The 14,715-nt window shown below is 37.8% G+C and overlaps 1 protein-coding gene across 1 annotated transcript in view; it reads left to right on the top strand.

Moving 5' to 3' along the window:
* LOC145994617 (proton-coupled zinc antiporter SLC30A5-like) overlaps nt 1–14,715 on the top strand; it is a 66,103-nt gene that overhangs the window by 25,377 nt on the left and 26,011 nt on the right. The window lies entirely within an intron of this gene.

The following is a 14,715-nucleotide window of genomic DNA, read 5'->3' as shown; positions in this document are numbered from 1 at the left end:
AAGGACATTTAAAAAGGTCAAGGACTATATATTTTTTGTGATTTATATTTCCGTTTGGGGGCAGGCTGGTTAGCATATGATGTGAATTCAGGTTGAATGTAGAGTAAGGCGTGAAGATGTATAAGTATTTGCCTCATCGTCTGTTTCATCTAATCACCATTCACCCTCAGTGTCACAATTTACCTAGAGGTTGAAAAACAGTGCAGGGTATAGAAATATACAAGTTGTGCCCAGCCCAACACCAGTATAAAACAGCTTTATCTCAGTGGATGAAGACTGAAATGTTTGAAATACAGTTTAAAACCAATTAAAGTAATATGCAAGGATCTCTTGCAGACAATGTTTATAAAGGATTTGATAAGAAGGTTAAAAACTGAAAAGATGTTTAGACTTCCCTGTTGCCATGGTGACTCATCAAAGTGATAGGAGAATGCAGGGGAGTATCCCCAGCTAGCCCCAAAGCTCAAGCAAGCAAGCCCCCCCCCCCCTTTCCCTTAACAATTTCCACTTCGAGCATTGCTTATTGATAGAATACCTCTGTGCTGAACATAAACCAAACACATTTTCTCACTTAATTTTCCATAATTTGAACAAAGATTTAAATTCTCTTGTTCTCCAAAATTGCAATTGATTGTCATTTTTTTAAAAAAAATATAAAATAAGGATGGAGCATTAATCAGTGCTCTCTCGGTAGCTGCCAATATAGCCATAATGGACATATCAATAATTTTACTGATCTGATATACAGGGATGGCGCTATAGGGGGCTGAAGCCTCCAAAACTGGTCTCAGCCCCCCCTGTAGCCCCCCTAGATGTTTGTAATACGGTAGATGCATTTCGATCAAGAACTTGAGAAGTAGTAGTTTACATTTTCCATTATAAAACTACCATTGGGAACAGTTCAATGTTCAAATACATTTTCTAGTTCGGTTAGATCGCAAGGTTACCTTATTTATGTGGTGTTGTAAAATTAAATAGGGGGAGAACAGCTGCAGATATACCTGGATAACAGTGGCCACTGATCATTTATTTGATACTAAGTAATTGGCCAATTGAGTCGCCAAACATGCTACGAAATCTGGTGCCTGTCTGCTAGGTGAACGTATTCAGTGACTGTGAGATTCTTCTTTGGTTGTTGGCATATACAGTTTCTGAATAGGTCTAGCAGGTGAGACAAATGAATAAGTAGGACGACGTTCAAAATTTAAAGAAGCGTTATGTTTCTTTTCTGTTTGTTAGTTCCTCATTGGAGTACCGACAATTGCACGAGTGTTAGCGATGTTCTCTCATTGGTTTCATCCTTATATATATTCTTATCGCTGCAAATATTCGAGAGGGACAAATACGATGATAAAGAATCAAAGAGTACACAAACTACCCGATTGTTAAATGCTAACATTAGAATTGGGCTCCCAGCCCCGATAGTCTAGCCGCAAACCTGATATCAAGGGGTCCTGGCTTTCCCCCCCCCCCCTCCCCGGTCGAGGTATAATATTTCATTAAGTTGTTCGGTTGGGATTTCACTAGAAACAGTAGGTCTCTGTGCATATTGTGGACCTTAATACAAATCTAATCAACTTATCATGGCAATACGGTGCGAAAATTAGCATACTTGGGCAATTTTATTGCTTGCAGTCTTAGTCCTACATCTTAATTAATTATAATTTTTGAGGTTAGAAAGCAATTTCTGCAGTACCGTCATAGTGGTATCTGTGCAGGAGAATCAATCTTGGATCCAATTCGGATTAGTATTTATGCATAATATATTCTGAAATAAAATTATAATCTTCAGCAGATATTTTCACTAATCAAAATGCTCGGTGCAAGGGTTGCAACTCTATTAATTGCTTTTATGTCAATATATTTGTCTTCTAATGGAGGTGAATTTATAGTGAAAACATGTTTGTTCCTTGAGAATGGCACCTCCTTTGTTGACGGTATATTTCTCATATCCTCCCCATTTTTAGCCCTAAGTTCTGAATTTCAGTCCTTGAACAAGAAAACATAAGATATTTCATCATGACAGCAGAGTAAATAATATCATTAACATATGAGGTAGAAAGGAACTAAAGATAAAGACCCTTCTGCACCTCCGTGCAATGGTTGAAAATTAAAAACTGCCTTTTACGAACTTTACAAGCTTTGTTTTATTGAAATGTGCATAGATACCCCCATCAAGGGCTGTTTGCAGCAAATCAGGTGTTATCTTCGTAATGGAACTGGTAAGGAGAGGTTGAGTGCTTATCTATTCTCTCTTTGAGAAAGAGCTTGCAAAATCTTTCGATTTAAACAAGGTTGTAGCTTCCCATGAAAATATACATATCTTATTTCTTGATGTGGGTCATTTTCTCATTTTAGCAAAAAAAAATAAAAGGTGCTCAAACTCTTTACATAGAAATAGTGTTATGTTTATATACGTTTATCCGTAGCTTTTATGACATATTTTGTACTGTTTATATGAATGGTAATTAGTAAGTCTGTGATATTATTCCACTCAAAAATGGCTTTGGAAGAGACAACAATAGAATTATTGCATTTTACTTTACATGAAAGATCCGTGCCTAAAAGTACTTTTGTGTGTGATGGAACAAAATGCAGAGATTTATCTTTGGATCTAACTGTAAAATATCTCACGGACAAAAATATGCAGTAGGAAAGTTTTACGTAAATACGTTTTAGCTGGTATAAGTTAGCCCCCACCCCCAAATTTTAACTCTGAAATCTTTAGCCCCCCCCCCCCCCCCACTTATTTCAGGCTGGTGCCGTCACTGCTGATATATCTATAAATTTCCTACAATTTAGTGCAATATTCTGCATTTATGTTGCAGTTTTTATGGATACAAATATATAATGTACATGCCCCAGTTTTTTTTTAGTAAATTTTAAACCTACAGCTTCTTTTGTATTGCAGTCATCTGGTAATGTACATTAAGGAGGTCAGTGAACCATACAGATTTTTCAAGGTCAATTGGAATTTCATAGCGTCCTTTATTGGAATCTCAAAAAGTGCCATATCTGTCCATCCCTAATATATAGCAGTATGAGTGATTGGGTGCCAAAACTGAGGGGACAAGGACAGTTTACTTTCTCTTGGTAGACAAGGCTTATCCATAGTGGGGGGGCAACCCCCCCCCCTAATTGCCGCCACTGATATATAGTATTGTTTAATGCCACTTTTCTACCTGTTTAACTTGATTGTGGCAATGAGATGCATGAACAGGTTAAAGTCTAAAATTTGCCTCCCTGGTGGTGTAGCAGTAACATCACCACCTTGTAACCAAAGGGTTGCAGGTTCAATATCTTAGGGAGAGACATGGTGGTTCTGGTCACACTTATAATTGCAGATCCAGCCCCGATTAGCCTGTGTGTACATAAAGTGGACTCAAAACTGTTCAAAATCAATGCCCTGGCTGGCTGTGGCTCAGAGTCAGAACCTTGAGACGTGAAGTTTTAATTTTAGCACTCGACACACTAAGCTGCTTAGACAGCTTACCCACTACAAATGTGTGATTGTATGCAACATTATATGCAGTATAGTCCTGGTGTAGAGTGAGTCAGTCCTTGGAAGGACCACTTGCTCATCTGCAGCCCAGGTGTCGAAGAATTGTTCCTTCCAAAACCCATAGTGTCGAAGACTTGTTCCTTCCAAAGCCCATAATGTTGCTTGTGGCTGGTATCTGCTGTGATGCAATGGTCTTCTCTGCATATATGCCTTCTAAACTTTGCAAGCAAACGCTGACTTAGCCTTGCTGGTAATCGAAGAACATCTGTTAATCACATTTCTAGGAAAGCTACAATTTCTATTTTATAATGTTGTTTGAATTGTATTTTACCCTCCCCTTTGAAAATTTATTTTTAGTTAGTGCAATATAACACTCTGATTTCCTAGACCTTTCAACATTCCACACTAATGTATAAAGCAGCAGTCCAGCATTACTACTACATACACCAGAAACAATAACAACTCCCACAAAAAATTGCCATCCTTTATTTTGCAAGTACAGTGGAATGCACAAGTATTGCTCGATAAAATTGTCCATGTCTATTTTCATTAATTTTTCTCGCATCCTACGTGTTTTAGGGACGTGGATTTTTACGTATGCTGGTGCAGAGATAGTCAGCCATTTGAATCTTTGTTTCAATTCCCGAAGCTCTCATTGCATAAAACACACAGATGAAACATGGTGGTGGACAATTTGTTTTGTAATACTTATCCATTACACTGTACTTACTTGACACCACAAATATTTCTAACTATATATGTTTGTCACAATTTGGAATTCGTCTGTGGGTGAGTGTCCCTCACTGTATTCCTGATATAATTTTTTATTATTATTTTTCATTTATGTTTGTTCTATTTGACATGCTAGATAATTTGGTTTAGTGACATAAAAGCAACTACTGTTTCTTCTAATTGTCAAGAGTTGAATGGTTGAGCAGCTTAAAGCTAATCCTCTCTCTGTAGTAAATAATAAGATTTTTCATTACTTTAGTATTATACGGACTACCTCATTTGTCTATGTGATGAGGAATGCTTACGAGGTTAGGCTAGGTTCCATTAGCATAAATACAGCCTAAGTAATAATTTTTCATTGTATTTACGCTAATGGAACCTAACCTAACCTCATAAGCATTCCTAGTCCCGTAGACAAATGAGGTAGTCCGTATAATACTAAAGTACTGATTTTTCTATTCCACTTTATTCTAACATCAGAAAAGATTCTTACAATTTTATTGTTTTAAGAAAAATATATTTAGGGGATATTTATGGCAGAAAATGGTTAATGTTAATAATTTATACCAATCCTTAAGAGATTCAAAAGTCCTTGTGACAAAGCCTTAGATTTTTTTATGTTTATGCAACATTAAAATACACTGTAATTGGCCAACAGTTGTCATTTTTACTTGGCGGCTACATACAAAGAAAAATGTATCTGATTACATAAAAATCCTGGGCCTGCACATGATGTACAGCTCCAGGAAAGAACCTAACAAAGTTAGTTGTAGGTTCACTTTATGAAAAGATTGGCTAATCAGGACTGAGCCAACAATTTCTGCAGATTGTAATGGATATTTTTCAAGAACATATTTGTTGTTATAAGGGAATTACAAAATGAGCCGTTACATTATGATACTATATTGCAATATGACAATGCAACAACCAAAGACAGAATTCTTTTACCAATATTTTCTGGAGAACTATGGAATTGTAATACTATTAAATAGATACCATACATAAGGAATAAATCTGGCATCATCACAAGTTGAACGCAATAATTAGCCAATTTACAAACTTCAGAACTCGGAACATATTAAGAGTGGCCTGGAGGTTGGCATGAAAAGAGTTTTCCTGCCCCGGCGCGATACAGAGACACCTAGCGACATATCAGGGAACTAGCAATTCTTCTCTCTTGTGTCCTAAACTACTAGAGGAAGAACACAGGCCGGGGGGCAGAGGACCTCCCCCCTGCCTTCACCAACCCCTCTCCTTTGTGACCGCTGCGAAATGGCACCACCTGTTTCATTTCATTCTGGTTCCCGCTTCTTTCAAGATTTCTCCACTGGCAAAATATTCACTGCAAGGGAAGTGGCAACGGCAAACAGTCAGGACCTTCACAAATGAGATTTGGATTGAATAAATGTTGTTGATTACAGTGGCTGCTATAATTATGTGGAATTTCTCTTTGTGCGGTTGAGATTATAAATTGATAGTAAAGAAGGAGGTAGAGATTATCAGTTGAAAGTAACGACGAATCAAGTAAGAATAACTAATTGAAAGTACGCTGTGTAAATGTATAGCATACCAGTGGCAGTGATAACAAGGCAGAGGCATACTAATCGCCTTTTTTTTTGTAGGGGGTTTCATGTTGATACAAAATTTGTATCTAATAGTAATAAGCACAAAAAATAGTAACAGTTATTATTTTAACTACTACGAACAGTGCTGATAATAATTCGAGATGGACGGGAGCGAGACTATTTCGAATTTAAAGGAAAAAGTCTCGGACATGTGGAATGACCTAGGGATAATCAGAAGAGGCGAAAGACAAACCAATGGAACAAAATGTACAACTACAGTAGTAGCAATGATGTAAGGTAACGAATAAGTAAACATTGAACTTACAGTTTATGTATTACCCATCTTAAAAACAGCTCAAACGTATTTGAAACTTTCTACATGTTATCATTTTGTATCATTATGACACGTGCTTTCCCTCGAACTAATATTTATTGTTGTTAATTTCCTTTCTCGTTGCACAAATGTTTATTGCTCTTTTAAATTCTAGAAATATTTTTAATGTTATTCGTAATACCTTTAATTTGCTGCGTGATTTTTGTGTTAGTTAATATTAAGACCTATTACTGATGATGTCACGGAATAGTGACTCACCTGTATGTATATATCTTGTAAGACCTGATGCTATGGTAATTATGGACTGTGTTTAGTTTTTAGCTTTGGCTTTCGCACCCCTCAGGATAAGTCACGTATCATATCTGGTCATCTTGCTCCGAAATAACTACAAGTATTACGGTCACAATGGCAGTCTTACGGATGACGTCAAGATGGAATGTTTACTGGAATTGAAATGTAACACCACCGAGAGTGTAGATACGTTGATTGATTGGTTGATTATTTTTCGTCGCTTTCTGTCAATTTTGGCTAATCACGACATAAAATGATGATTACATGGAATTGATGAAGGGATACTCGCAAAGAACATCCGTGCCCTGGCAACTTATAATCCCCACCTCCCCATTTCTTTCAATTGATAATACGCACCTCTCCATTACTATCATGAGTGAATATATTTTACAGTATTTTTCAATAGCTGTTAACTCGACATAAATCTTCTTTACTGATTTGAGTTGATTTTTGTTATTTAGCGTCGCTTTCCCGTCAATTTTAGCTAATCGCGACGAGTTTAAAATCCTTTTTACACCACAGTAAACTATCTTATGAACATGGACGTCCGCAGGATCTTTTCCAGGGCGCGGGGGGGGGGGGGGGTGCAAAGAAGGCAGATTTTCCCCATGATAGTGATGCCCGCTCAAAAAAACATTATTTCAGTCTGAAATTATCACGCTCCTTAAACACAATTATAATGAGTAACATAAATTACTGTGATGGAAATTAAATTATCTGTGAAAGATATATATATAATTATTATGTGGACATTCATTCTCCCGTAGGGGGGACATGGCCCCTCTTGCCCTCCCTTCCGGACTCCCATGCTTATGAAGGTACAGGAACTTTTTTACTAAAGAGAAAATAAACTGAATAAATAACAAGCAATAGCTCTGTCATTGACAGCTAGCACTAAGTTCCTCTGCTTGAATGAGAAATGGATATTTCTTGCATGCTTTAGTGTATTAACTTTTATATGTATGTAAAGCAGAGGAAATATACCATGTTGCGTGAACAATATATTGTTAATTTCATACAGTGTTTTTCCTCTGCATATGTTTCTAATTATACATTTTCGTAGTTGAAAATTACACGTTTGACACGTCTGTATTTGTATTTTATTTTCTGCTTCTGCCACATTTGACAATTAGCGACGAGGAGGATGAATGAAGACACGCACGCACGCACTCACTCACTCACTCACTCACTCACTCACTCACTCTCTCTCTCTCTCTTTTACACTCTAACTCTCTATGTCCAGGCTGATGCCACGGCTGGAACGTGGAACCTTCCATGGTCAGACCATCGGTCAACTGCTGAGCGCGCTCGGCCACAGTTTCCTTTCTTATAATCTTCAAGTCCCTTTGTGCAGTTCTCATCGTTGAGTTCACAGCAGATATAATGGGCCGAGGTTGATCTGTTTGGTCTATTTTACTTCGCCTTTCTGCCACTTCTTACTATTCGCGAAGATGGGAGGGAATGAGTGATGATATGAAATTGATGAAAGAACACCCCCCCCCCCCCCCCATGCCCAGGCCTGGATTCGATTGATTGGTTTCAAACTGAAATTTCAGTCCAAGTAACGATAGTATGATCTTCGAGATGAGCACTATACGTGTTACAAAGTACTCTTAAAAAATCCCCAGTGAATTGGTCAAAATAAATTGACAGAATTTCGAGGAGAGGTCGAGCCGCTGTAAGACCACACCTTACGCCAATATACGTAAGTAAACCCGTGGCGCAACAGCCCGTGAAGGCAAGGGCCTACTCACTCACTCACAAGGGCCGGCCTCACTCGCACACCAATCAGTTACAGGGTGACGTGTGGTCAGCACGACGAACCCCCAATCGTTGTTGAAGGTTTCCCCAATCTCCTCAACAGGTCCTATAGACCAGCCATGTCAAACTCAATTCGTGAGTAGGGCCGCATAACGATAATGTCAAAACTATCCGGGTCACACATCTAGAACCCCAACACCTTGAAGTCCAGAAGTAAGTGGTTCGACCCAACGGTGCCGGGATTCCAGTGATTATTATTGCAGCATCGATATGTAAATTATATATAGACCTCCCCCCATATTTTCTCATGGTTATAGTATTTTACATGTTACTTTCGAGTATAAATTGGTTACAATTGTGCAAAATTTTTTGCAAGAAGCTGTTTGTGTGCAATTATAGTTTCGTTTTGCACAGATTTGACAGTTTTTTTTAACAAGCTTCTCAAAAGTCTGCAATAAGTTTTTTTGTGAGCATGAAACTCTTAATGCAGACAACAAATATTTTGTCAGTCATTCTTGATCATTCGGCAAGGCTGTTTCATTAATCTTCATTATGGAAAACAACTTTTCACCAAGGCAAGTGCAACCAAAATTAATAAAATTTTTACAGCAAAATAGCAAAATATTCGAGGATACTGCTATGGGAGATATAAGAAAAATCAAGGATAACCCACCTCGCGACATTTATTTTTCAATACGAGTTGCACTGCAATTCAATAAGTTCCATTCGAACGCAGGACTTGCACACACATCATCAAAAGAAAAGGGAGCAGAGCAGAACAAGAATATTGCCCTTCGCACCCTCTGAAGTCTTGAAACCTGTTTCCAAATTCATCACGTAGTATTTTTACTGTGGACAAATATTCCTGCCATACCTGGTATTCCTGAGAAGTTGAGAAGGACAAATTATAACTTTATTAAAAAAGTTTTAATATAACGGAAGACTGTAACTTTGCAAAATGGCCTCCACTTCCTTCAAAATATCAGCCCTTGTGTCACGGGGAGGAATCATTCAAGTAGTTTTACTGTCATATCGAGATGAGAATCGCATCCACGAATGAAGGGAGCTAACCGATCTAGCTCGCAGACGTTCGTAATTTCACATATTGTGAGCGAAAAGGCAACAACACGAACAATTTTTGCTTTCAATTGTTCGTTGACTAAGTCATCAATCCTCTCCTCAACTGTATTTCTGATTTTTTTAATATTTTTTTTATTAGCGTTGCTTTTCTGCCACGTTTGGCTACTGGCGACGATGAGGATGAGTAATGGTATGATGAAATTGATGAAGAGAGACATACAAAGAACACCCATGCTCAGGCCAGGATTCGAACCCGCAACCTCTGGTGTCGCAACGGGCTGTGCTAACCACTCTGCCACAGAGATTGGTAAATTTATTTTGTGATATAGAAATACTTCTGAATTAATAAACTTTATCAGGGTACAAATTTTCTACGCTTTTCACTATTCACTTCACAACAACAAAAAAAAAAATCTACATTCCTCTTCTATAGTCCTTTTCTTACTCCCACGAAGTTTGGGCAGCCATATGGTTCTCTGAAACTTTTACAGAAACTGCTTTTCTTCCAGGTAAATCCTTGAAAATCAAGAAACAAACTCATAGGCGACAGAAAGTATGCACGCTGCCGTCCCCCAGCTGGCAAGATATTTTCGTACTTCAGAAGTAAGATGTCCATCAGCTTGCTTAGTTGACACAACATCTACTCTATAATGGAATGTGTACCTGTGTAGGGAAAATTGGTCAAAGTGTTGAAGTTTGGATGAGTCTGGTCTTGTATCACGAGAAAAGAGAAAACGGGATAACTACAAATGTATAGATAATTTCAAGCATGAAGTGTTAAGTGGGGCCAAGGCGGGCCGCGAGTTTGACTGGCCGAAATATCAGGAGAAAAGTCGTTACGCTTCTTCCAGGAGACTCGAACCTGCGCACGTCCCGTAGCTGGAGAGCCCAAAGCATGACGCCTTAGACCGGACGGTCACGATGCAGGATAGCAGACCCGTAGGCAGAATTTTATTTTTTTGGGGGGGATGCTCATCCCTTATCAGCAGCTGTCATCTAAGGGCGAAAAAGTGAGGGAACCCCTGAAGATGAGTTTTTGTTTCCTAATTTTGATTTGGCAAAGGGGAGCTCTCTCACTGCACCAAGCGCCGTCAACCCTATGCCGGTCGTTTGAGTATCTTGAGTTTGAGTTTCTGTAAGTCTTCTTTATGTATAGATAGGCTAATCTACATTTATAGTGGGATTGAACTATTGGGCGTCCACCAGGTACCAAACTCGGGACCTTTTTTGACATTACGAGGGTCATCTTTACCATTACGCTATAGGGGAGGCAAAAATATCTGAAACTAAGAAGACATTTTGAATGGACATGTAGAATGTAGGAGGCAGGGTTCGCGCTGAAAAGGAAGAAGACGGAATTCTCCCTCCCCTTTCCTAACCTGTACATCTCTAATGTAATTCTCAACCAAGCCAAGAGTCTTGTCTAGTGTTGCCCACGAGACGAGACTTTGGCCTGTCTCGTCTCGTGGAAATGCTGTGAAATGCTGTCTCGTCTCGAAAATATTCGTTTGTCTCGGGACATATGACCAATCTCATCTCGTCTCGAATTTTTAAAAGCCTGTCCCGTCTCGTCCCGTGGGCAACACTAGTCTTGTCCTTCTACATTTTATGTCACTTTTGTTTTTGTTATGGAGAATTCAAATTAATAATTTGTCTTTAAATCTCAAGTTAGCAAGTCAGCCAAAATTATGTTTTTATACTAAATTTTAGATTAATTGAAGATTTGCAAAGAAACAGTAGACCTTTTCATGGTCCTTCCACTCCAAAAACAAATGTTTTGTAAGAGTCACATGAAGTTTATGTTTGGAAATAGTGAAGTTCTAGGAACCACACACACACACACACACACATATGTAAGCAACAACGATAGTAGGCTATTGTAATTTGGAGAGGATATGATTTGTGAGCGGAACAAGCATGGGAATTTAACGAAGTTCCTTTGCGAATCATCAATTATGTGTGTGTGTGTACACGTATTTCCTATCTGCACCGTTGACTCACAAAGTACTACATGTGAGGTAAAACTATCGAAATGTAAAAAGAGGAAGCGCTACCACCCTCCCCGCCTTTTCTACATTTTATTCAAATCGAACACCAGGCAGGTATCGAGATATATATTTCGGAGGGGCGTCCTAACGTAATGTCTCAAAATAATAATATTAATAATGTTAAATTAAAATAAGTATAATTATATTAAATTAATTAATATACGTATTTTTATTACATTAATAGATAAGAAGGCGATATAACAACAGTGATACAGTATAACATCACGTATTCATTATCTAGCTTACGTGTAGTTAAGGTCGGCAAAATTTGTAAATAAATAGAAACTGCCCTGGCAAGGAAATTAATGCCAAGTAGATAAAGAATATAATATTTGTTGAGTATGAAAAAAAGATGTTAGATCCAGTTGACGAAAGTAAAATTCCTGGTAATATTTTGCATGTTATTATAAGTAGTAATAATTCTTGCATAAATCTTCTTTGGTACTGTCATTCAAAGTCGTATTGCTTTCCAATATTTTTGCGGAAATAAACAAATTGCGATTAGACAACAACCTTATTTTCATTACTTAATTGAAGTTATTTTATGTTCTCATTATTTAATTTTTGTACTTGGTAAGTCTTTCGGGGGGAGGTTGGGACTCCTGGACCCCCCTGAATACTTCCTTCGCGGTAGGGATCGAGTTAAATTTACTGTGTCACTGGTTCCAATTCACGGTAAATATGCTCTGCTTCTCTACACTCAAACATACACAAACTCATGGCCTTCCTGCTTTCTTGGTTTCTTGCCTGGGAAAGAGGCAATAAATCAAGCTGTGGCAGCTACGGGACCTTCTGAGGAGGGGACGGAACCCAGCTGTGCAGAGGATTCAAACACCCGCGCGAAATAGCCCTCCCGTCACCCTGGGGCAATTTTCGAACAGAGACATCTAGTGGTCAAGTGGCGAACTATGATGAATGAAATTCGGCTGAAGCGGCCGTATCTTTCGCCGTCGATAATACATGACATTTTTAAACAATCATTTTGGGCCGTGCAAGTGACTTTTGAAAGAAAAGCCCTCCCTAGCTCAGTCATAAAAGGATTGAGCATTACGTTAGTATGCATCATAATGGCCATTTTCGTTGGTGCTACCCACAAATCCTATAACCATTCTGTGCTTATTTACGTATTTCCTTATGGGAAATTGAAAAAAAATAATGGAATTTGTGCACATTTAACGAACTGAAATTGCATAAATGTGTCATGTACTCAAAGTTTCATAAACTAAGTTCACATCCACTGCGTGTTTTCCGGCAAATTTTTGCCCTAAAACGTTATATTCAACAAAATGCAAAAAAGCCCATGTTAAATTTAAGCGCTTTCCACGGCGACCTTCGCCAAACTCCACCTCCCTCTTAAGGGAAATGTACGCACCTGCAAAATTTTTACAAGCAAAAAAAATATGAAATGCAGGTAAGAACATTTACATCCTTGGACACAATTACTGGACTTATCTGACCAAAAGGAATATAAATTTGGAAGTACAGTGTAGGTTTTAAAGATTCTGTAACAGTGGCATTTTCTCCCGATTACAAATGATGGTATATAATGCTCAAGTCGACTGCTAATTTTTGTATAAAATGAAGTTCCCTCTTCCTGAGAAATTGAATTGTAGAACGTGTATGTCAGGCCACTTCCTTGCCTCTCAAAGGAGTAAAAAAGGAAGTCTAGGTGGTCTTGGCATGTAGTTCAGGGTAATTTCCCTCCCATTTTGATGTCATTTTTGTCCAAATTTGCATTTTCATTTTATCAAACATTTCTACCAAATTCACCAGATATTATTCCTCCATTTTGTTTTTTAAGCCCTCCTTGTAGGCCGTATATTTAAAAACATGATTCAAACATTTGTTGTGACTACATGCAAACTATTGAGCAGAGAAAGTGACCATTAAACATCACATTGATTTATTTTTCATCATATAAAAACTTATTAGGTTATTACAATGTGTTTAGCCAGATGAAGGTTACCAAATGTAACTGCAATTAGGCGTGTTGATAAATTTTAAGTCAGCATGCATACTTCTAAAATCATTCCATGATACCGTTGGAAAAGCACAGCTTTAAACTTTTGCAGATAAGTTAATTTTTGGTACATGGTATTTTTCTATAAGGGAAAGTCAAAAATTATCTGCACTTTCACCATAACTTCCTTTAGGTTGGCGACACTGCATTCAGTGCTCGTATGTTGATTGAAAGAAAACTGGAGCGATTAATATGAAACCTCGGCCACGTAACCAGAAGAGTACCACCAGTGCTGACCACAATGTAGCCAAGCTAAAGAAAGTTATGGTGAAAAGTGCCGATAATTTTTGACTCCCTATTATGTAGAAATTCCAACGAAAAATGCAGGCTTGACCAGGACTCAAACCCAGGTCACTGGCATATTGTGTCATTGATCTACCAACTGAACTACTGGTTTTGTCTGATTTTTCACTGTTGCTGTACCTGTGTGTAATCAATGCACATGTATGTGAATTGTGCCAAATTGTAAGGTGGTATTTATTTCTTTTAAGGTGCAAAATGTGTTGAAATTCACAAAGAATCCACTACATAATAAGTGATATTTGTGTTATTTTGCAATTTTATAGGTATAGAAAATATAAAAGCTCTTTCTTGCAACCATTATTGGTTTTCGGTATCAATCATTGGCAAAAAAAAGCTAGGTTCCTTCCATGATTTACATATCACTACTTATATGTGGCCTCCCACATTCAATATCCAGTGGAGGTACATAGTGGTTTGGATCCCACCTAAAACTGTCTCGATGGAATGGACTTTAAAAGAAATTCAAACAAACATGTCACTTATTTTTATTAATTAGTTAACTGTGGTGATTAAGATTAGAGGAAAGAAAGGGCAAGATAATGTGATCAAGCTGCAGTGTCCCTTTTTATTAAAAGATACCACCCATTCACCTTCATTGTGCCTAAGTGAAACCACTGAAGTATCTCACCCAAGATTAGGATGCATCAGATAGAATATATTCATTAACCTGATAACTAGGGAGACAAATTTATGGTAAATAAAAACTGAGGAGAGCGGTAAATAAAATGTTAGATCAGCGGTGGAAAAAAAATGGCACACACTTTTTCATCATGAGAGGAAACAACATACAAAAGAGCTATAAATTGATAAACTACTTCATTTTTATATACTGTAGACATACACAAGTACTTAGCTGTCCAACCAAAAAGAAAATATCAACACAAAATCACTTCATTTCTAAATTGCATATCTCAAGTGATTTATTCATTGTATGTATTTAAAGGATATCCTTGCTGTCCAACAAATAAAATAATCACTACTGCACATACACAAACACATGTTGAAAATCACATGATGGTAAACAAAATTCATTCATGACTGAACACAAATGACACCATTGTTTCCCTTGATGTGCGGGA

Source organism: Lepisma saccharinum, chromosome 11, assembly GCF_977018435.1.
Source record: "Lepisma saccharinum chromosome 11, izLepSacc3.1, whole genome shotgun sequence".
In the NCBI taxonomy this organism is placed as follows: Eukaryota; Metazoa; Arthropoda; class Insecta; order Zygentoma; family Lepismatidae; genus Lepisma; species Lepisma saccharinum.
Note: the sequence above shows the minus strand (reverse complement) of the source record. Positions and strands in the feature narration are given on the sequence as shown.